Here is a 24,312-nt window from a genome sequence, read left to right as displayed (position 1 = left end):
TTCTTCACAGTCCAACTCTCATATCCATCCATGACCACTGGAAAAAACATATCTTTGACTAGACAGACCTTGGTCGGCAAAGTAATGTCTCTGCTTTTCAATATGCTATCTAGGTTGGTCATAACTTTTCTTCCAAGGAGTAAGCGTCTTTTAATTTCATGGCTGCAATCACCATCTGCAGTGATTCTGGAGCCTGAAAAAATAAAGTCTGACACTTTCCACTATTTCCCCATCTATTTCCCATGAAGTGATGGGACCAGATACCATGATCTTCGTTTTCTGAATGTTGAGCTTTAAGCCAGCTTTTTCACGTGGACACTTAGGTTTTTCCATATCTTGGCTATTGTGAATAGTACTGCTTTGAACATAGGGGTGCATGTATTTTTTGAATTATAGTTCTGTCCAGAAATATGCCCAGGAATAGGATCATAGGATCATAAGGTACCTCTAGTTTTTTGAGGAACCTCTGCACCTTTTCCCATAGTGGCTATACCAATTTACTTTCCCACCTGCAGTGTAGCAGGGTTCTCTTTTCTTCACATTCTTTCCAGCATTTTCTATTTGTAGACTTTTTAATGATGGCTATTCTGACTGGTGTGAGGTGGTACTCATTCTAATTTTGATTTGTATTTCGCTAATAATTATATTGTTATTTTTTGACATCAAGGTAGTTTTGCTAAAGTTTAAGCTGTACAGGTGAGTGAAGGTACACAGATGAATCACTGACATACTAACTTAAGAAGGCATGCATATCTTAAGGTTGATTAATAAGGGAGCAGAAATAAGGAATACCAAAATGTGAATCACAAATAAGAAAGATAGGAAATATGAGATCAGTTTTAACTCAAACACATAAGAAAAAAAATTAACAAGTAAAATGTAGAAACCGGGAGATGGACATAGATTATCTGGATTAATACCCTGAAATGAACCGCATATGCCCTGATTGTTGTTTAGCTGCTCACTGGTGTCCAACTCTTTGCACCCCCATGGACTGTAACCTGCTAGAGTCCATGTGTGCATGGAATTGTCCAGTCAAGAATACTGGAGTGGGTTGCCATTTTCTTCTCCATGGGGATCTTCTCTACCCAGGATCAAATCCACGTCTGCTGCACTGGCAGGCAGATTCTTTATCTTTGAGCCACCAGGGAAGCCCCCTTTAAAATCCCAGAATCACCTTCAACAAAGAAAGTCACTCTTACTAAAAGTATCAAGACTATTTAAATATGAGATGTACCAGATGCTATCTTTATCCTTAAGGCATTCACAGTCTAATATGAATCAAACTACCTAGACTGCAAAAGAGAGAAGTGCTATGAGATAGGCATAGGCAATGTGCTAAGAGAACAAATAAATTGATTCAGTTCAGTTCACTTCAGTTGCTCAGTCACGTCTGACTCTTTGTGACCCTGTGGACTGCAGCACGCCAGGCCTCCCCATCACCAACTCCCAGAGTTTACTCAGACTCATGTCTGTTGAGTTGGTGATGCCATCCAACCATCTTGTCGTCTGTCGTCTCCTTCTCCTGCCTTCAGTCTTTCCCAGCATCATGGTATTTTCAAATGAGTCAGTTCTTTGCATCAGGTAGCCAAAGTATTGGAGTTTCAGCTTCAGCATCAGTCTTCCAATGAATATTCAGGACTGATTTCCTTTAGGATGGACTGGTTGGATCTCCTTGCAGTCCAATGTACTCTCAAGAGTCTTCTCCAACACCACAGTTCAAAAGCATCAATTCTTTAGCACTCAGCTTTCTTTATAGTCCAACTCTCATGTCCATACATGACTACTGGAAAAACCATAGCTTTGACTAGATGGACCTTTGTTGGTAATGTCTCTGCTTTTGAATATGCTGTCTAGGTTGGTCATAACTTTTCTTCCAAGGAGTAAGCATCTTTTAATTTCATGGCTGCAGTCATCATGTGCAGTGATTTTGGAGCCCAAAAAAGTAGTCTGTCGCTGTTTACACTGTTTCCCCATCTATTTGCATGAAGTGATGGGACCAGATGCCATGATCTTAGTTTTCTGAATGTTGAGCTTTAAGCCAACTTTTTCACTCTCCTCTTTCACTTCCAAGAGGCTCTTTAGTTGTTCTTCACTTTCTGCCATAAGGGTGATGTCATCTGCATATCTGAGGTTATTGCTGTGTCTCCCAGCAGTCTAGATTCCAGCTTGTGCTTCATCCAGCCCAGTGCTTCTCACGATGTACTCTGTATAGAAATTAAATAAGCAGAGTGACAATATACAGCCTTGACGTACTCATTTCCTGATTTGGAACCAGAATGTTGTTCCAAGTCCAGTTCTAACTATTGCTTCCTGTCATGCATACAGATTTCTGAAGAGGCAGGTCAGGTGGTCTGGTATTCCCGTCTCTTGATGAATTTTCCACAGTTTGTTGTGGTCCATACAGTCAAAGGTTTTGGCATAGTCAATAAAGCAGAAATAGATGTTTTTCTGAAACTCTCTTGCTTTTTCGAGGATCCAGTGGATTTGGCAATTTGATCTCTGGTTCCTCTGCCTTTTAAAAACCAGCTTGAACATCTAGAAGTTCACGGTTCACGTACTGTTGAAGCCTGGCTTGGAGAATTTTGAGCATTTACTAGCATGTGAGATGAGTGTAATTGTACGGTAGTTTGAGCATTCTTTGGCATTGCCTTTCTTTGGGATTGGAATGAAAACTGACCTTGTCCAGTTCTATGGCCACTGCTGAATTTTCCATATTTGTTGGCATTTTGAGTGCAGCAATTTCACAGTATCATCGTTTAGGATTTGAAATAGCTCAACTGGAATTCCATCACCTCCACTAGGTTTGTTCTTAGTGATACTTCCTAAGGCCCACGTGACTTCACGTTCCACGATGTCTGGCTCTAGGTTGGTAGTCACACCATCGTAATTATCCGGGTCCTGAAGATCTTTTTTGCATAGTTCTGTGTATTCTTGCCACCTCTTCTTAATATCTTCTGTGTCTGTTAGGTCCATACCATTTCTGTCCTTTATTGTGCCCATCTTTGCATAAAATGTTTCCTTGGTATCTCTGCTGTTCTTGAAGAGGTCTCTAGTCTTTCCCATTCTACTGTTTATTTCTTTGCATTGATCACTGAGGACGGCTTTCTTATTTCTCCTTGCTATTTTTTGGAACTCTGCATTCAAATGAGAATATCTTTCCTTTTCTCCTTTGCCTTTAGTGTCTCTTCTTTCTTCATCTATTTGTAAGGCCTCCTCAGACAACCATTTTGCCTTTTTTCATTTCTTTTCCTTGGGGATATTCTTGATCCCTGCCTCCTGTACAATGTCATGAACCTCCGTCCATAGTTTTTCAGGCACTGTCTATCAGATGTAATCCCTTGAATCTATTTGTCACTTCCACTGTATAATTGTAAGGGATTTGATTTACATCATACCTGAATGATGTAATGGTTTTCCCTGCTTTCTTCAATTTAAGTCTGAATTTGGCAATAAGGAGTTTATGGTTTGTGCCAGAATCAGCTCCAGGTCTTCTTTCTGCTGACTGTATAGAAGTTCTCCATCTTTGTCTGCCTAGAATATAATCAATCTCGGTATTGACCATCTGGTGATGTCCGTGTGTAGAGTCTTCTCTTGCGTTGTTGGAAGAGGGTGTTTGCTATGACCAGTGTGATCTCTTGGCAAAACTCTGTTAGCCTTTGCCCTGCTTCATTCTGTACTCCAAGGCTAAATTTGCCTGTTACTCCAGATATTTCTTGACTTCCTACTTTTGCATTCCAGTCGCCTGTAATGAAAAGGACATCTTTTTTTGGTATTAGTTCTAGAAGGTCTTGTAGGTCTTCATAGAACTGTTCAGCTCCAGCTTCTAAAGCATTACTGATCAGTGCATAGACTTGGATTACTGTGATATCGAGTGGTTTGCCTCGGAAATGAACAGAGATCATTCTGTCGTTTTTGAGGTTGCATCCAAGTACTGAATTTCAGACTCTTTTGTTGACTGTGATGGCTACTTCATTTCTTCTAAGGGATTCTTGCCCGCAGTAATAGATATAATGGTCATCTGAGTTAGATTCACGTGTTTCCAGTCCATTTTAGTTCGCTAATTCCTAAAATGTCAGCATTCACTCTTGCCATCTCCTGTTTGACCACCTTCAACTTACCTTGATTCATGGACCTAACATTCCAGGTTCCTATGCAATATTGCTCTTCACCACATTGGACTTTACTTCCATCACCAGTCACATCCACAACTGGGATGTTGTTTTTGCTTTGGTTCTGTCTCTTCATTCTTTCTGTAGTTATTTCTCCAATAATCTCCAGTAGCATACTGGGCACCTACCGACTTGGGGAATTCATCTTTCAGTGTCCTATCTTTTTGCCTTTTCATACTGTTCATGGGGTTCTCAAGGCAAGAATACTGAAGAATTCTGATTAGAGGAAGTCTTTCCAGAGGAGATGAGTTTGAAAGTTTTCCTTGAAACAAAAAAGGTCTTCTTTAGCATGTATATGTTAGCCACTTTAAATAGGGCAAAGTCCATTTGTTTTCTATTAGTGAATTTTAGGATTTTCCTCATCTTTTTTGATTTTCTCCATCTCTGCTAATTTACATGAGGCTTACTCTAGCCAGTTGGCAGCCACTGAAACTTCTGAAGACTGGAGTAGTGATCTGAGCTGCTCTTACTGTTATATCCATGGCATCTGAAAGATGGATTACAGATAAAGGTCAGAGGCAGGATGCTATCCTGTACATGATAAGGCTTAATTTTTTTATATACTTAACATTCCCCTAGAGGATTAAGAAGGGGAAAAGGATTTTCCTAGGGCAAAGTGTTTTCTGACTCTGAACAGAGGTTAACCCATAAAGACAGTCCTCTAGGTGGCACCAGAAGCTTAAAGATTGTGGTCTCATGTTTCCTTCCTTGTAGCTGCCTGAAGCTCCAGGGCCAATGACTTTAGGGCTAGGTGATGTCTGTCTTCTGGATAAGATGAAAGTAAAATAGAGGCAATTGAAAATCTTTATCTAATTAGATTATGAGCATTATATACAGTTGGAAAGACCAGAAGTATATACAAGTATACAGATTTGTAGGAACAAATGAATAATTTAGTAAGTGATACTGATTCAGTTGACTAAAGACTTTTGGGAAAAAAAATTGATGTATACTGTTATTATACTCCAGTAATTCCCTGGTGGCTTAGATGGTAAAGCATCTACCTACAATGTGGGAGACCCGGGTTCAATCCCTGGGTTGGGAAGATCTCCTGGAGAAGGAAATGGCAACCCACTCTAGTATTCTTGCCTGGAAGATCCCATGGACAGAGAAGCCTGGTAGTCTACAGTCCATGGAGTCGCAAAGAGTCGAACATGACTGAGCGACTTGACTTTACTATTATACTCCAAAATAAGTTCCAGGTGAATTAACTCCTTTTTTTTCTTTAGGTAAGTTTTTTCTTAAATTTTTTTTAAATTGTGATAAAATACACATAAAGTTACCATCTTGACCATTTTTAAGTATACAGTTAAGTGGTATTAAGTGCGTTCACACAGATGTGCTGCCATCATTATCATCCACAGACCTTTCTTCATCTTGTTAAATGGTGGATTAACTTTTTCAGTATAAAAAATAGAAACTTCAGAAAGCTTAGGAAAAATATGTGTGTTTTTATAGCATCTTGAGTTGGGGAAGATTTTTTTCGGCCCCAAAGCAGAGGTATCAAAAGTTAATATATTTATTCATTTGATTGCATAAAGATCAACACTTTCCATTTAAATAAATAACTTTATTGGTTTATCATATATATTCATACATACGTATATTCCTTCTGTTGGCAGAGTTCAGTAAGTAATACTGTTTCCTTGCTGGTTGTCAGCCAGAGGCTGCTCTCAGTTCCTTGAGGCCACCTGCAGTTCCTTTCCACATGACCTTCTCACCCTCTTAAATATGGCAGCTTATTTCTTCAAAACTTGAAAAAGAGTCGCTAGGTCTGCTAATGCAGACTCTTACAGAACAACAAAACATTAGTCTTATATAACATCATGTAGTATCTCTGTACATCGATATAGGTCCATGTATTTAGGTGTATATATATATGTATACGTACACATCTCCATGTAATCATGGAGACCCCATATTCTCATCCATAATCATGGACTTCTATCTCATCACCTTGCCTTACCAGTTCAGTTCAGTCACTCAGTCGTGTCCAACTCTTTGCGACCCCATGAACTGCAGCATGTCAGGCTTCCCTATCCATCACCAACTCCCGGTGTCCATCAAACCCATGTCCATTGTGTTGGTGATGTCATCCAACCATCTCATCCTCTGTTGTCCCCTTCTTTTCCTGCCCTCAATCTTTCCCAGCATCAGGGTCTTTTCAAAAGAGTCAGCTCTCTGCATCAGGTGGCCAAAGTATTGGAGTTTCAGCTTCAACATCAGTCCCTCCAATGAACACCCAGGATTGATCTCCTTTAGAATGGATTGGTTGGATCTCCTTGCAGTCCAAGGGACACTCAAGAGTCTTCTCCAACACCACAGTTCAAAAGCATCAATTCTTCGGTGCTCAGCCTTCTTTATAGTCCAACTCTCAGATCCATACATGACCACTGGAAAAACCATAGCCTTGACTAGATGGACCTTTGTTGGCAAAGTAATGTCTCTGCTTTTGAATATGCTGTCTTGGTTTGTCATAACTTTCCTTCCAAGGAGCAAGCGTCTTTTAATTTCATGGCTGCAGTCAGTAGTCAAAATCTGCAGTGATTCTGGAGCCCAGAAAAACCTTGCCTTATAATGTAACATAATACAGGGAGTACCCCTATCATGTATGTTTATCAGATGGAGAAAACATGCAATATGAGTTTTAAGAAGATACAAAAAAATTGGATGAGAGTAGGAATTTTGTGGGGCTTTGTTAAATAATATATTGACTACAATTGTATTCTTAAATTCAAAGTCTAAATTCTTGGAAATTATTGCTGAACAGAAAGAATAGAGATTTTTAAGAAAAGGTTTTATGTACCTAGGATAATATCAGAATATTGGTAGAGATTATCAGTCACTTAGTTTGTTTAGCTTAATGTTGTTCAAAAATAAAGGATTGACCGAGGTTAAGATAATTTTGATCTATGTAATCTCTAAATTTCCTTTCTGGCTCTAATGATAGTAACAGAAACAACTCATATTTTTGAATGATTCCCCTGAGGAAGCATTGAGATAATTTACCTCATTTAGTCTTCACAATGGGGCTTCCCTGGTATCTCAGCTGATATAGAATTCACCCGCAATGCAGCAGACCCCGGTTCAATTCCTGGGTTGGGAAGATCTCCTGGAGAAGGGATAGGCTATCCACTGCAGTACTCTTGGGCTTCCCTGGTGGCTTAGATGGTAAAGAATCTGCCTGCAGTGTGGGAGACCTGAATTCGATCCCTGGGTTGGGAAGATTACCCTGGAGAAGGGAAAGGCTACCCACTCCACTACTCTTGCCTGGAGAATCCCCATGGACAGAGGAGCTTAGTGTGTTGCAGTCCATCAGGTCACAAAGAGTTGGACAGAGCGAGTAAGCAGAGCACAACAGCACAGTCTTTACAATGACCCTATGAATTAGATGCCTTTTTGATACCCATATTGCAGATGAGTAAACTGAGGCCTAGAGAAGGTAAGCAATTTGTCTAAGGTTACAGACATAGAAATTTAGTATAGTAGTAATTTTATCCAATTAAGTGGCCTCTAGAAGCCCAAAGTTATACTGCCTAAAAAAAATCACCTGTGCCAGTCAGGCAAGAGCCCAAATCTCCATGATGTCAATCCAAGTGACTCAATTTAAAAAAAAATGCTAAATGAGGAATGTTCTTCCCCTATTTAATAACCATTCATGTTTCAGAACTACAGGAAATGCTTATTGAGAAGAAATATATTAAAAATTATATAGATTACTTAACGAAGATGAAGCTCTACACAATCCCTAGTATCTCTTCATAACTCACACTTCATCTTTGGAAAAGATAGAAGGATAACAGAGGGAGACATATTGGGGACTCTTGCGGTATTCTGCTGGCTTCTGCCTGTTTTTGATTACTTTTATCATTAACTTCTTTACAATTAGCATTTTACCCCTCAATCACGTTCAGTCTTGGTTCTGAATTAAGAAATCTCACAATAAATCTTGAATTGTAATTGGTTATGTATGTTTTTAAAAAAATCCTATAGTGACTTTTGGTATCAAATGCAGGGTTAAGCTCAACTCTGTCAGACTCTCGGGGGACATACTACTTTCATATTGACCAGTTTCTGGTGGCAGTTGTCTGGATGTAATTTGAGAGAAATCCTTGATATGATTCCTTAGTTTAATCATTCCCTCTCTTGAATTCTCCAACTGCCTCAGAGGCAGCAACTCATTGACTCTTATCTGTCTTGAGATTATAAACTCATAAATGTCCTGATTTTTCCATTACATTATAGTACCATCCAATAGCAACGTCAAGGCACATAATAGGATTCTGTTGCCGATCTCAAATTTGTGCTAGACAACTCAATCACTGTAACATTCTTGTTTCATTTGTGTTTTATTTTGTTATTGAGGCTACTTGTTTGGTTTTAGCCTTTTTAGTCTGGAAATATGGTTTTTTGTTTTTAAGTTTTATTTTATATTGGGGTATGGTTGATTCACAATGTTTTGTTAGTTTCAGATTTAAAGCAGTGATTCTGTTTCACATATATCCATTCTTTTTCAGTCTGGAAATTTGTTACAAGCTTTTTCCCCAGACCTTATGTGAAGTTGTATCATGTTGTGTGTTTTTACTTAGAGACCTGGGAAAATAAATCCTTTGTATAATATTTAATTGGGGGAAATATTCTTGGGATAATAATCAGTCTGGGCATTTAGACAGACTGGAAATGCAGTTCCACTTTTCAGATGCTCAGTGTTTTTCAAGAGAACATTCAACCCACTGGAGAGGAATGAAGGGGCCTGGGGCTTGTGAAAGGGGACTGCTTCGTGTTTGCAGTTGTCCTCAAATTTCCATTCACTCATTTTTTGTAAATGAATTCAACACTTCTGGCTGAGCATGATACTGGAAGGTGGAAATGCAGACAGATGACATCTATTATAGCCTCTAACTTCAAATATTTATCTCTCAGTTCAGTGGGAAGGAAAAACAAAAAAACTAAAAGTTGTAACCCAGTTCACATGTAAAAGTACAAGTAAAAACACTTTATACTAGCACTGGAAACTTTAGCTTTGGAGTAGAAGGGAAATTGCAGACTAAAGATGAACCTAAATTCTGAAGTGAAGCAGGGATTGGATAAAGCTGTTGTGTACTTCCTCTTTTATGTCCAGAGAAATATTTTTAACAGCAGAACTCCAAAAGTACAACAGTGAATTGAAAAATTGGTTTCTAGAAGCTTTGAAGAAACTGTATCACTGATGTAAGAAAGTCATAAATATTATGAGTGTTTTGATACGCTAAAATAACAAACTAAGAAGATTAGATTTTACCAAATGGATTTTATGGCCTCAATAGTAACACTGCTTTATTTATTTTCATTATTTCCAGTGGAATAAACACTCCACATGTAACTAATATATTTGGATTAACTCCTCTGTGCTTTATTTGTTCTGGGAAGGATTAGCAACAAAGCTAGATCTGTGAACCTTGGGGAAGGGATGTGCTTTGTTGAAATAGTCATCTGATTTTAGATGTTCTCCTAAACAACTGTTTTTAGAGGCTCAGAAGGATACCTAATACCCAGTAAAGTTGAAATTAACCAGGCCTCAGCTCCTTAAGGGTATAACTACTGGCTAAGCAGCACAAGGGGGCTTCCCTGGTGGCTCATTGGTAAATAACCCACCCACCACTGCAGGGGACATGGGTTTGATTTCTGGATTGGGAAGATCCCCTAGAGAAGGAAATGGCAACCCACTCCAGTTTGCTTGTCTGGGAAATCCCATGGACAGAGGAGCTGGTGGGCTACATACAGTCCATGGGGTCACAAAAGAGTCAGTCACAATTTAGTGACCAAACAACAGCAACAATAAAGCAGTATAATAACTACAGAATTTAGAAAAGCAGCAGAATAGTTTTCTTTCTAGTACTAATCTACTGTTGTGGCAACCAGCACTTCCTTTGGTTCCAGGATGAGGACCTGGGACTGTTTGCTGAGTCTTTTGGATGGTGCTTTCCCGAGCCTTGGATAGTTTTCTTATACACGTGCACTGATCAGTGTGTGGATACCCTAGGTGGACCTTCTGCAGATGTTCAGGGTTCTTTCTTTGTGCTACTTTCTTCTCTCTGGTATACCTTGTTGTCTCTGGACTCTTGTCTCTATGTCCTCTACTAAGGGTTTCTTAGTTAAGGCCAGCCTTGGCCTCGGTTCCCCTCCTTGCTCTCATTAAACAGATCTTTTAGTAGAAAAATAGAAATTAATGGAATAGATTGAAGAACACATAGAATATATAAATAAAATGATAACTATGGATGCAATTTAAAACCTGTGAAAAAATTCTAAAAGCACACTCTTTTTCCCAGATTTTAAAGAAATGGTTCCCCTGCTGTGTAAATCATTGAAGTATATTTTAAAAGATAGACAGTGTCTCAGTTCATTTTGCAAACCAGTATAAACTTCTTAGCAAAACATGACAAAGAAAAGGTACTTTTCATTCATAAAGTATATTCTGAATAATTTGAGAGTAAGCTGAACCACTCAATGTTTAACAAATAATATACCATGAACAAATAGGAATGTAGTTTGATAAATCTTATCAATTTCTTTTATATCAGTAGGCCAAAAGAAAAAAGTTGTAATTATAGATTCTAATGAAGCATTAATAAAAACTCAGTATCAATCTTTAATAGAAACTCTTAGCAAACCAAAAATATAACATGATAAAAGGTATCTGTCTTAAGGTATCAACTGATAATATTTTAACAGTGAAATGAAATCTAAAGTAAGAAGTAAGACAGGGATGTTGCTTCACAGTTATTCAATATTGGCATATGGAAAAAGGCAAATCAAAAGGAAGATAAAGTGTAATTATGTTCTGATAGCATAATTGTTTACATTTAACTGTTTATAAACAGGAACTGTACTTTCAGTGTTGAGAATGAAACAGTATTTTTCACCCTCCCTCATTTTTCAAAAAGAGAAAGTTAGAATGTTTCTACTCCCTAGTTTGCTGCTGTCTTTGCAGTTTTGAATAAAATCATAGGAATTTTAGATTTTAATTATTTAATGTAGCTGCTCTATCAAAAACAGTGACTGCTGCTGCTGCTGTTTAGTTGCTAAGTCTTGTCTGACTCTGTGACGCCAAGAACTGTAGCCCGCCAGGCTCCTCTGTCCATGGGATTTCCCAGAAAGAATACTGGAGCAGGTTGCCATTTCCTTCACCAAAAATAGTGACAATTGCATTCAATTCCATTAGAATATTTTAAAGCTATGTAGTCTTAAGTTTTCTTTGTTTTTAGTACTTACTGACAGTTTTTGTACTTCTTTCTTTTTATTAAATTAAAAAAAAACCTTCAAATTCATTTTGTGGCCAGCTAAAGTAGAACCTGGAATAGCTTTTAAGGATGGAAATGTGGTTGGTAGAATTTCTAAATTCTTATATGGTGGGGAATATCTTTCAGTGGATTCTCAAATGAGTGCTTGTTCAACCACATAGAAAATGTCGGTACATCTGTTGTTTTCAAGATTCCATAGATAAAGCAAAGTTGTTTTCAGACTCTTATTTTTATGGAGCAGAAATCTGACGTCATCAGAGTTTTATTTTTCCTTTGTGGTTCATCTTTTCGTTTTACTTGAAGCTGGCTTGAATTTATTTAACCCATAAAATTCATAGGTTTTATGAGGATATATCTTTTATTTTTATTACATTTGCTTATGAGTAATATACAACATATTTAAAGTATAGTATTACCATGAATAAATAAGAATGTGGCTTTATAAAATCTGTTAGTATAATTTTTTATATCAGTGGATCAAAAGGAAAAAGTCACACAGTCATATCCAGAAATTCCAATGAGACATGAAGGAATATTCAGTATCTGTTTTTGATACAAGCTGTTAGTAAACCAAAACCAGAACATGGTTCTGTTTCTCTTTTGAGAATACTTTTTATATGTGTATTTCATGTGCTTGATTTGTTCTCCATATCTTTTATTTTCTCTCATCAATTCTGTCTATACTGGGCCATTTTTTTTTTTGAGCTTTTATTGAGCATGTATTTACTTTGTCATCTCAGTTTGTCACTCGTAGCAAATCTCTTGTTTGCTGATTCTTTTAAAAAAATTCAGCAGTCATGCTTTTCAGACCTCAAAAAATATCTCTTAATCTTGTATTGTTCATAATTTTCTGTTTTCATAAAACAAAATGTACCCCCAGGTCTTGTTAAGTCTAGATTTTTTTTTTATTTTTATTTTATTTTATTAATTTTATTTTTTTACTTTACAATACTGTATTGGTTTTGCCATACATTGACATGAGTCCACCACAGGTGCACATGAGTTCCCAACCCTGAACCCCACTCCCACCACCCTCCCCATATCATCTCTCTGGGTCATCCCAGTGCACCAGCCCCAAGCATCCTGTATCCTATATCGAACCTAGACTAGTGATTCATTTCTTACATGATAGTATACATGTTTCAGTGCCATTCTCCCAAATCATCCCACCCTCCCCCTCTCCCACAGAGTCCGAAAGTCTGTTCTTTACATCTGTGTCTCTTTTGCTGTCTCGTATACATGGGTTATCATTACCATCTTTCTAAATTCCATATATATATGTGTTAGTATACTGTATAGGTGTTTTCCTTTCTGGCTTACTTCACTCTGTATAATTGGCTCCAGTTTCATCCACCTCATTAGAACTGATTCAAATGGATTCTTTTTAATGGCTGAGTAATACTCCATTGTGTATATGTACCACAGCTTTCTTATCCATTCGTCTGCCGATGGACATCTAGGTTGCTTCCATGTCCTGGCTATTATAAACAGTGCTGCCATGAACATTGGGGTACACGTGTCTCTTTCAACGCTAGATTTTTAATGACTTTTTTTAGGCAAGAAGTCCGTTTTCTTGAGGGGTGGGGGCACTACGTTGCTTGGATTTGTCAGTTTGGTCCCTCTTTTTCACTGCTGAGTATTTTCACAGTCAAATTATTTTTGTTCTTTTCAGTACATTCGCTGAGAGATGTCTGTTTTATCAGTGGGAAGCACTGATGGTGGCTTTTGTCGAGATCATGTTAGTTCCTTTCAAATACTTGAAACACCAACAAACAGGAGTTATTTTAGATTCTCTCAAGTTTTACTTTGCCATTTTAGAGGTCCAGAAATGGAGAAGGAAGATGGAAACTGCAGAACTAGGAGCAGACAGAGCAGGGAGCATGGTCTTGATGCTCAAAAACTGGGTTTCCATGTTTATTGTGATAAGAGAACTGTGCACCTCGTCTCTAAGACAAATTGGAGAGCTGTGCACCTTCATCTTTCCTCCTTTTCTTCCTCTTCCTCCACTGTCATCCTCATTCTCTTAGTTTTATTTATTTTTGTCTTGGTTTCCTTTTTAATGTTTATTGCTAAATACATGCAAAAAAGAGTATATAGTTATTTGTGCAGTTCAGAGAGAAATTGCAATGTTAACATGCATAGATAATTACTAACTAAATCAAGCCAGCACACAAGAGGTCCCCATTGCCCCTCCTCACATGTAACTCCTCTCTCTCTCCTGGAGGTAACCACTTTCCTGACTTTTGTATAATCATGCTCTTGCTTTTCTATATAATATGTATATGTACATGTACATTGGAGAAGAAAATGGCAACCCACTCCACTATTGTCTGGAAAATCCCATAGACAGAGGAGCCTGCTGGGCTACAGTTCATGGGGTCGCAAACAGTCAGACACAACTGAGTAACTGAGCACAACCTAAGTATATTCTTATACAATATGAGATGGTTTTGCTAGATTTTATAATTTTACATGAAAGAAATTATACTGTATATTTTCTTTTGCAACTTTCTATTTTTCACTCATTATTGGATTTGTGAGATCTGTTTCTTGAATGAGGTAGTAGTTTCCTAATTTTCACTGCTTTTCAAATGTGATGTCCTTAAGATAGAGTTCACCTAGTGAATACCTATTGTTTTACCTCCTTTCAGCTCTTGGTATCATCATACATTTATTTATCAATCTGTCTGATGGATGCTCAGCTTAGTATGAAAGGTTCTGTGAGATGGGGGAATCAGCTTTGTGTCTGTCTTACCCTTACACTGAGGATAGAGCTCTTTGGAGGGAGGCTCTCCTCTTAGAATCCTCAGTTAGATGTACCCTTGATTTGGTCTTTTGACTCCCTAGAGAAAGCAAGCCTTGGAAACTAAGTTACAGTTCAGAGATTTGGCAAAAGTTCTCCTAGCCAAAGTTTCTTCACTTATATTTTGACCTGGTTGTTGTTGTTTAGTTGCATTAGTTGCAGGTAATATAATAATTTCCATATAATACTCTAAAGAATCAATAGATGAAGTATTATAAATAATAAAGGAATTATGCAAGATTGCTGGATATCAACTTATAAAAATATATACCATCCCTTTTCATGGGCAATTACTATTTGTAGAAAACAGAAAATGAGGTAACACTGAAATGCTGACAAAAAATAAAAATTATATGGAAACTAACCTAAAAAGTCTGGACTGTAGCCTACCAGGCTTCTCAGTCCATGGGATTTTCCAGGCAATAGTAATGGAGTGGATTGCCATTTCCTTCTCCAGGGATTCTTCCTGACCCAGGGATCGAACCCAGGTCTCCCACATTGCAGACAGACGCTTAACCGTCTGAGCCACCAGGGAAGTCAAAAAAAAAAAAAAGTCTTCATAAGACCTTTAAATCAAAAAAACCACTAAAAGCTATGATAAAGACCTAAGAAAATTTCATATGCTGTGTTTAAAGACAGACTGACTTAATATTATGGTGATTCAAATTCTTTATCTGATAAGATATAACTAAAACAAGATTTGAACAAATTTTAACAGTTTTTTAGGAACTCAACGTATATAGTCTATGTATATTATATCTGTCTATCTGCATATATTAATCTCTTCTCAGTTTTAGATGTTGCAGATATCTTTGTCTAGATGACAGTCATCTGTTAGCTTTGTCTGGGGCAGTCTTCACTAAAAAAGAATCCTTAATTTTGCTGTAGTCAAAGCATCAGTGCTTTTTTGACTGATTACAGAATGTATTTTCCACCTCAGAGTTATAGAGATATTCTCCTACATCTTAGAAAACATAATATGTGTGAGATAATAAATAAATGTAAAATAATAAAGATCCACAACTAGCTAAGAAACTTATGAAAAAGAACAAAAGAGGAGACCTATTAGATCTTCAAGTAAGATGTGGTGGTTGTGGTTTAGTCGCTAAGTCATGTCTGACTCTTGTGACCCTGTGACTGTAGCCTGCCAGGATCCTCTGTCCATGGGATTCTCCAGGCAAGATTACTGGAGTGGGTTGCCATTCCCTTCTCCAGGGGATCTTCCCGACCTAGGAATCGAACCTGGGCCTCCCATTGCAGGCAGATTATTTACTGACTGAGCTACAAGGGAAGCCCTTGTAAGATAGGAATGGCAAAAAGAATAATGTAACAGAGTATGCTGCTGCTGCTGCTGCTGCTAAGTCGCTTCAGTCGTGTCCGACTCTGTGCGACTCCATAGACGGCAGCCCACCAGGCTCCCCTGTCCCTGAGATTCTCCAGGCAAGAACACTGGAATGGGTTGCCATTTCCTTCTCCAATGCACGAAAGTGAAAGCGCTCAGTCGTGTCTGACTCTTAGCGACCCCATGGACGGCAGCCCACCAGGCTCCTTCGTCCATGGGATTCTCCAGACAAGAGTACTGGAGTGGGATGCCATTGCCTTCTCCAGAAATAGGTATAGTTTTGTGTATATATAACTTCATGTATAGTAGAGTTGAGGAAAAGGATTGTTCAGTAGATCTTACTGGGGAAACTGCTTCATTTTATTGAGAAAATAGATCACTTTCATATCATAAAGATAAATTTAAGATCCCATAAAGAGTAGCATATAATCAGTACACTATAAATTGAATGAATAAAGAATGAATAGCTGTACTATATGAGAATTTAATATAAATAAGACTAGAGAAATGAACAAAGTAGATAGCAGTTTATAGAAAGGAACATTGAAAGAATAACATGTGTATGATATGTTATTAATCATTAATAGCATAATAGTAATTAGATACATGAAAATTAAACCATGAGATACCACTTTAAACTCACCTGGCTAACAGATATTAGAAGTTCAATGTGAGAGAAGGGGGGCATTTATATTCTACTGGTGGGAATATAAAACAGCACATTCATTCATTCTAGAAAGAAAGGTGGCAACATTTGGGGAAATTAAAAATGCTTATACCATATGATGGAACAATTCTGATCCTGGGAATGAACTAAAGAAACCCTTCCATGGATCTAATAAGAGACTTGTGTAGGAGTATACATTACGACATTTGAGGGAGAGGGGATGAAATTATTTGAATCTAGTCATTATATTTTGTATTTTAAATATTTTGTATTTAAATTTTTTTACTGAATAATTGATTTACAATATTATATCAGTTTCAGGTATACAGCACAGTGATTCAGTGTTTTTATAGATAGTTGTTCAGTTGCAGAGTCATGTCCAACTCTTTGTGACCCCATGGACTGCAGCATGCCAGGCCTCCCTGTCTCTCACTGTCTCCTGGAGTTTGTCCAAGTTCATGTCTGTTGAATCAGTGATGCCATCCAATCATCTCTTCCTCTGTCTCTTCTCTGCCTTTCATTCTTTCCCAGCATCAGGGTCTTTTCCAGTGAGTCGGCTCTTCACATCAGATGGCCAGAATATTGGAGCTTCAGCTTTAGCATCAATCCTTCCAATGAATATTCAGGGTTGATTTCCTTTAGGATTGACTGGTTTGATCTTGCTGTCCAAGGAACTCTCCAGTCTTCTCTACCACTACAGTTCAAAAGTATCATTCCTTCGTTTTTACAGATTATACTTCATTAAATGTTATTACAAAATAGCTATAATTCCCTGTGCTATACAGTGTATCCTTGTTGCTTATCTATTTTATCCATAGTAGTTTGTATCTGTTAATCCCATACCCCTATCCTACGCCTTCCCACTTCCCTTTCCCCACTGGTAGCCACTAGTTTGTGTTCTACATCTATGAGTTTGTTTCTGTTTTGCTATATACATTTATTTGTTTGCTTTATTTTTTAGATTCCACAAATAATTAATATGAAGTATTTATCTTTCTCTGTCTGACATATTTCACTAAGCATTATACTCTCTCTGTCTATCCACATTGCTGCAAAAGGCAGAATTTTATTTTTTTATGGCTAACAGTCCATTGTATATATATATAGCACATCTTTATCCATTTGTTCCTTGATTGATACTTGGGTTGCTGCTATATCTTGGTTATAGTAGTGTTACTATGAACATTGGTGTGCATATATCTTTAAATGTACTGCCTGTATAAACTCAGTTTTTGCCTGTTCTTCTCAGATGACCGTCCTACCACCGTATACTTCATCCCTGTAGACTCCAATGATTCTACATCCTCACTACAATCAGAAATACATTTTAAAAAGTGAAATCTTATTTCCTTCATGTACTCATTTCCTTCCTTACTCATATTAGATTCCATGGTCCAACACTTAGTGAAAGTGAAGTTGCTCAGTCGTACCTGACTCTTAGCAACCCCGTGGACTGCAGCCTACCAGGTTCCTCCGTCCATGGGATTTTCCAGCAAGAGTACTGGAGTGGGGTGCCATTGCCTTCTCCGAACGAACTTAGATTCCATAGTGCCACACCTAACCACTCTCTTAATTCCCTTACTCCACTCTTGCTGTGACATTCTCGTATGGCAAAACCGCAACTCTGTTGGATGTAACTTTCCTCAGGTCTCTGTACCAAGAGACCTGAATATAGCTAAATAAAATCTCAAAACCATGCTGCCTAGTGTCAATTATGGTTTGTGGTCATACATATTACGTAGAGTCTTACTGCAGCCAACAGACAGTGTGTCAGCAATCTAGTCCTCTTCTTCCTCTTCTAAATAACTCATATCGTCTCTCTCTCACAGCACCAAAATCTATGCTCTTCCTTACTCACGAATATTGATCTTGCTTCCTCTCTGAGCAAATAGAAGCTCTGTGAGAGCAAGGACTTGGCTTTGTTTCTTTTGTTCATTGGGTCTAAAACATCTGACACTTAGTAGACAATGAATAAATATATGTTGAATACATGAATGATGGGTATACTAGAATCAGTGAAAAAAAAAAGAATGAATGTGTTGTATAAAGAGTGGCATGGATAAATAATTAAAACAGTATTGATTGACAAAATAAGGAGGAGACTGAAACCTACAATAAAAGATCTTTAAGTAAATTTAAAACTTATATTGTAAACTGTTGCTGCTGCTGCTAAGTTTCCTTCAGTCGTGTCTGACTCTGTGCGACCCCATAGATGGCAGCCCACCAGGCTCTGCCGTCCCTGGGGTCCTCCAGGCAAGAACACTGGAGTGGGTTACCATTTTCTTCTCCAATGCATGAAAGTGAAAAGTGAAAGTGAAGTCGCTCAGTCATGTCCGACTCTTCGAGACACCATGGACTGCAGCTTACCAGGCTCCTCTATCCATGGGATTTTCCAGGCAAAAGTACTGGAGTGGATTGCCATTGCCTTCTCATATTGTAAACTAACACTAATGTTTATATGATACTATATTTTTCATGAATATATGCACATCAGGACCTTATGGAATACATTTGACCTAGTGTCCATAAAGCAAAATAGGAGTGTGGGTAGGGAATTAAGAGAAAAGTACAGTAGAATAAACTGTAACAAGAGAATGGCCTTGCACAAACTGACCATCACCTATGAAGCTTGATCATCTCAATTTCCTGCACTTGGAGCTTATTTTTTCTATATTAAAAAAATAAACAGTCTGTCCAGGAAAGTCAAGGGCAGCTAGTGTGGTCTGGTGTGGTCTGATGCTTCAGAATAAAGTCCTCTTTATCCTAGTATGTAAGGATTCTCCAGCAGAAATTATAGCCTCCTGCTTGCTTGCTGTCAAGTAGATATATTAAATTCCAGGGTCAGTATGAACCAGATATGTCACATATACACACATGTTTAAAATGGGCTGCAAGCAGAATAGCCATCAACTCTCAGCCAGCTGACATTTGTGAACATGGATCAAGTGTTGCTCGATAGTCTATTTTTCAAAAGAAGCCAGAAGTATAATTTTCATGTAAAAATCTCCCAATTTTTAGTTACTTACAGTCTAATTTATAAAGTTTATATAACTATGTGAGACCTAATTAGGCTCATAGGACAACAATTTAATACATCTAAACAGGTATGAAGCTTATCAGTTGCTAAATTCTGTCCACATGTACAGAAATTCTAGTCATTCTTATTCCCTTATTGCAAAATATGAATGGACCACTATGAATCACCACTTATTTAAGGAAAGCCTGCATCATGACCAAGGTTGACAGAATAAAAGCCCATCTCTCGAGAAACAAATAATTCTGGAAACAGAAGACAAGTTTAACTGAATCACACATAGTAATTGCATTTCCAGGTCTAATAATTGTTTCTGCTTTCCTACTCTGTAACTTCCAGAAGCCTCATGATGAAAGTGAAAGAGGAGAGTGAAAAAGTTGGCTTAAAGCTCAACATTCAGAAAACTAAGATCATGGCATCTAGTCCCATCACTTCATGAGAAATAGATGGGGAAACAGTGTCAGACTTTATTTTTTGGGCTCCAAAATCACTGCAGATAGTGATTGCAGCCATGAAATTAAAAGACTCTTACTCCTTGGAAGGAAAGTTATGACCAACCTAGATAGCATATTCAAAATCAGAGACATTACTTTGCCAACTAAGGTCCATCTAGTCAAGGCTATGGTTTTTCCAGTGGTCATGTATGGATGTGAGAGTTGGACTGTGAAGGAAGCTGAGCGCTGAAGAATTGATGCTTTTGAACTGTGGTGTTGGAGAAGACTTGAGAGTCCCTTGAACTGCAAGGAGAGCCAACCAGTCCATTCAAAAGGAGATCAGTCCTGGGTGTTCTTTGGAAGGACTGATGCTAAAGCTGAAACTCCAATACTTTGACCACCTCATGTGAAGAGTTGACTCATTGGAAAAGACTCTGATGCTGGGAGGGATTGGGGGCAGGAGGAGAAGGGGATGGCAGAAGATGAGATGGCTGGATGGCATCACCAACTCGATGAACATGAGTTTGGTGAACTCCGGGAGTTGGTGATGGACAGGGAGGCCTGGCGTGTTGCAATTCATGGGGTCACAAAGAGTTGGACATGACTGAGTGACTGAACTGACCTGAACTAAACTTCCAGAAGATCAGAATTCTTACAGGCTTGGTGGGCTTATGGGGAATTAGTTACCTAATCTAGAATGTAATTCACAATGCGAAATCCTATTGCACTGATGAACTGACCACCTATGACACTTCAGACAGTCTGAAGAATAAGAGGACTGTTCCTACACCACCACAGAGTGCTCAAGTGCATTAAAATTGATGACAGATTTCATTGTTGTGGGAGACACCACCGTGGTGCTGTGCATTGTTCTTGAAACGCTGATGACAAGACACTTTCGTTGCTGCTTTTGCTTTTATATTATCTTGGGATATTTGTAGAACTCTATAAAAAGAATGTGTCAGTTCCTTCATATCTTATTTCATGTGTTAGAATAATTCGACAGAATAAGGCCAGGAGCAAATATTTTATTATAATAGACTATATGCTTTTAAAGAATAATTAGAGTAAGTCACAGATTCCATAGTTTGAGCTAGAGTCTTACCAGGAATTTGTGCATTAAGATTGATGAATTCTGAGCTCTTAATGCAAGAACTGAGCAGAAGAATTTACTTCATTCTCTTGGTCATTTATTGTGTAGATAAAATTTTGTGCCTTTAATTATTCTTTTAGTGACAAACGTCTACATTTCTCCATTCAGAACTATTTGCCTCTTATGATAAGGTCTTGTTTTCTTTTTTGTTTGACTATAACACACTGAGAAAACCAAAAGCACAAGCCTGATGTAGGGTGGAGAGGGATATAAAATAAATCTGATGTAAGCTTCGCACTCAAAATGCTCATACTTACAACGTTGAAAATTGCTGGTTGTTTGCATCAAGTCCAAGAAAAATGCTCTATTATAGCTTTCCAGAAATAGAATAAGCAGTGGTTAAAAACTGTAGGTGCTGGAGTCAGACTGCCTGAATTCTAATTAGCTCCACAGTATAGTAGCTATATGACCTTGGATAGATTACTAAACCTTTGTTTCCTCACTGTAAAGTTTGTAGTAAGAAATAGTACCCATCTTATAGACTGCTGTGAAGATTTAATGTAATACTATTTGTAAAGGGTTGAGAGCTGCTTCTGGACTTTCACATTATATGAAAATTTAGGATTTAACTCTTGTAATCACCCTTTGAAATAGACTTTATTATGCCTTTGGATGATTAGAAAACCAATATTTAAGAAGATCAAATGACTTTTTAATAAATCCACATGTACCAGATCTGAGTCTGAACCCCTATTCAATTTTCACATTACAAACAAGGTTCCAGAGTTTTCTGAGGAAGTAACATTTTCAGGTACTCTTTTTCCTTATGACACTGTGTCCCAGTTTGGGGTTTGTAAACTGTAACCTCAATAATCCTCATTACTACTTTTGAATGACTGGGATATTCAAAGTTCAAGTCCCAGAAAGTGATTAGAGCAGGAGAAACTTGAAAAAAAATAAGCAATGCTTTCCTTTTCAGGGAAAGTTCTTCCTTTTCTCCCACAATTCTGGTCTTGCACAGTGATGCCAGTTGGTGTGACTTAAGGAAAATCTCTTTGTAGCAATGTTTTTTCCTGAGAGAGTGAATGAACAAACACCCCAGAGGGACATAAATTGCCTCTCAGAAACAAAGACCCTTGTGTGGCTTGATTTAATCAATTGGCTCTTATAATACAAAATTGAGACATATTGAAAGAATTAAAAGAAATGCTAAAATAAGAATAATGGAGAAGGCAATGGCACCCCACTCCAGTACTCTTGCCTGGAGAATCCCATGGATGGAGGAGCCTGGTAGGCTACAGTCCATGGGGTGGCGAAGAGTCGGACACGACTGAGCGACTTCACTTTCACTTTTCACTTTCATGCGTTGGAGAAGGAAATGGCAACCCACTCCAGTGTTCTTGCCTGGAGAATCCCAGGAACGGTGGAGCCTGTTGGGCTGCCATCTATGGGGTCGCACAGAGTTGGACACGACTGATGCGACTTAGTAGCAGCAGCGGCAGCAGAATAAGAATAAAATGAGGAGGACAGTGGCATTTTGAATGCCATAGTAAAAATAATGGATGCATAGTGGATCAGAAGAAAAGAGGAGAGAACATAGGTTGAAACAGGCAGCTGAAAGGTAATAAAATGGACAGAGACTGAGGGAGAGTATACAGAAAGGTTATGAGAGAAGCACAGAGTACTCTAAACCCTTGCTACTCAAAGTGTGGCCCTTTGATCTGCCACAGAACACCTGGTAGAAATGCAGCATCTCAGACTCCATCCACAATTAGGACCTACATTTTAACAAAATTCCCAAATGACTTGAATGCACATTAAAGTTTGAGAAGAGAGCATCAAAGACATACAGGTTGAGTGATAAAAGGAACATGTAGATGGGTGGTGGAAGGGATGGTGGTAGAAGAGAGCAGCCTAATAGATGAGATGAAGATGAGAATAAGCAGATCCAAAAATCTTCTAGGAAAGAAGTGGTCATTAAGTATTCTATGAATAGTTGAGTTGATTGTCAATTATGTATTCGTCTCCATTCGGGCTTTCAGAACCTCACTAGTATAAGATGAAGCCTGGAAGTTTCTTGAGGAATAGTTATTAAAGATTACTAAAAGATTCTGATATTATTAGGTATTGTTTTTCATATTCAGCTTTTGGTGCTGAATGTACATATTTTGTTCCCCTTTTGTTTGCTTAGTTACTTACCTGGGAACATTGTATTATGGGGGGATATCCAGAAGTAATTTGAAGTGAAAAGTAACTCCCATCAGCTTAGCTCTGAACATTTTGCTTCTCTGCCACATTCTCAAAGGCCCCTTTGCAAGTCCTACTTCTTTGGAGCATACCTTGGATGTTTTTGTTTCCAGGCTCTGTCATTGGCCATCCCTTCTGGAGTGGGCCTCATTTAAATTGTAATCTCAATGCTGCAGACAGTGTAAAATTTCTAAAATGTTAAAGGATATCCTGGTTCTTCTGTGTTAAAACTAGACAATATCTCCTTATTTTTCCTGGTGGCGCTAGTAGTAAAGAACCCGCCTGCCAATGCAGGTTAGATACAAGAGACATGGATTCAATCCCTGGGTCGGGAGGATCCCCTGGAGAAGGGCATGGCAACCCACTGCAGTATTCTTGCCTGGAGAATCCCATGGACAGAGGAGCCTGGTGGAGTACAGTTGGTAGGGTTGCAGAGTTGGACATGACTGAAGCAACTTAGTATCCATGCATGCTAGTGATAAAGAACCTGCCTGCCAATGCAGAAGACATAAGAGAGGAGGGTTTGATACCTGGGTTGGGAAGATCCCCTGGAGGAGGGCATGGCAACCCAGTCCAGTATTGTTGCCTGGAGAATCCCATAGACAGAGGAGTCTGGTGGGCTGCAATATTGTTGCCTGGAGAATCCCACGGACAGAGGAGTCTGGTGGGCTAAGGTTCATAGGGTCTCAAAGAGTTATTCTGAAGCAATTAGCACACATGCTCTATTGAATAATTTTTAAACCTCTTTGTAGATCATATGAAAAAGCCCTGTATCCTGCTTACCTGTATGCCTTCTTATCTCACTGTAGCTCTCTGAAGACATTGTCTTCTTAAAATTTCCTGAGTAGAAACATGTTTCATATCACCATACCTTTTCTTGCATGCTGTGCACTGTCCCTTCCTCCTCCCTTCTCTGCCAGATATAATTTTGAAGGGCTGATTAGTGGTTGTCTTATGCATAAGATCTTTTTTGGCCACCTCTTCCATCTTTTGTCTGTACACTGAACCTTGTATTGCCTTGTATCATAGCTCACAGATTCCACCAGCATGCAGTTCTAAGGCCTTGATCTATTTACATATTAAAAATTATGCTTATTGTTTCAGTGCTTCATTGTAAAAAAATATACTCCTATGAGGACTGCATGGCCTAGGCTGAGGGTGTTTTCAGGGCTAAGGAGATAGCCTGGGCTAGTGAGTCCTGTGGGGCTGGGGTGGAAGAGGCATTGTAATGGGGGAA

Source organism: Budorcas taxicolor, chromosome 15 (assembly GCF_023091745.1).
Source record: "Budorcas taxicolor isolate Tak-1 chromosome 15, Takin1.1, whole genome shotgun sequence".
Taxonomy (NCBI): domain Eukaryota; kingdom Metazoa; phylum Chordata; class Mammalia; order Artiodactyla; family Bovidae; genus Budorcas; species Budorcas taxicolor.
Note: the sequence above shows the minus strand (reverse complement) of the source record.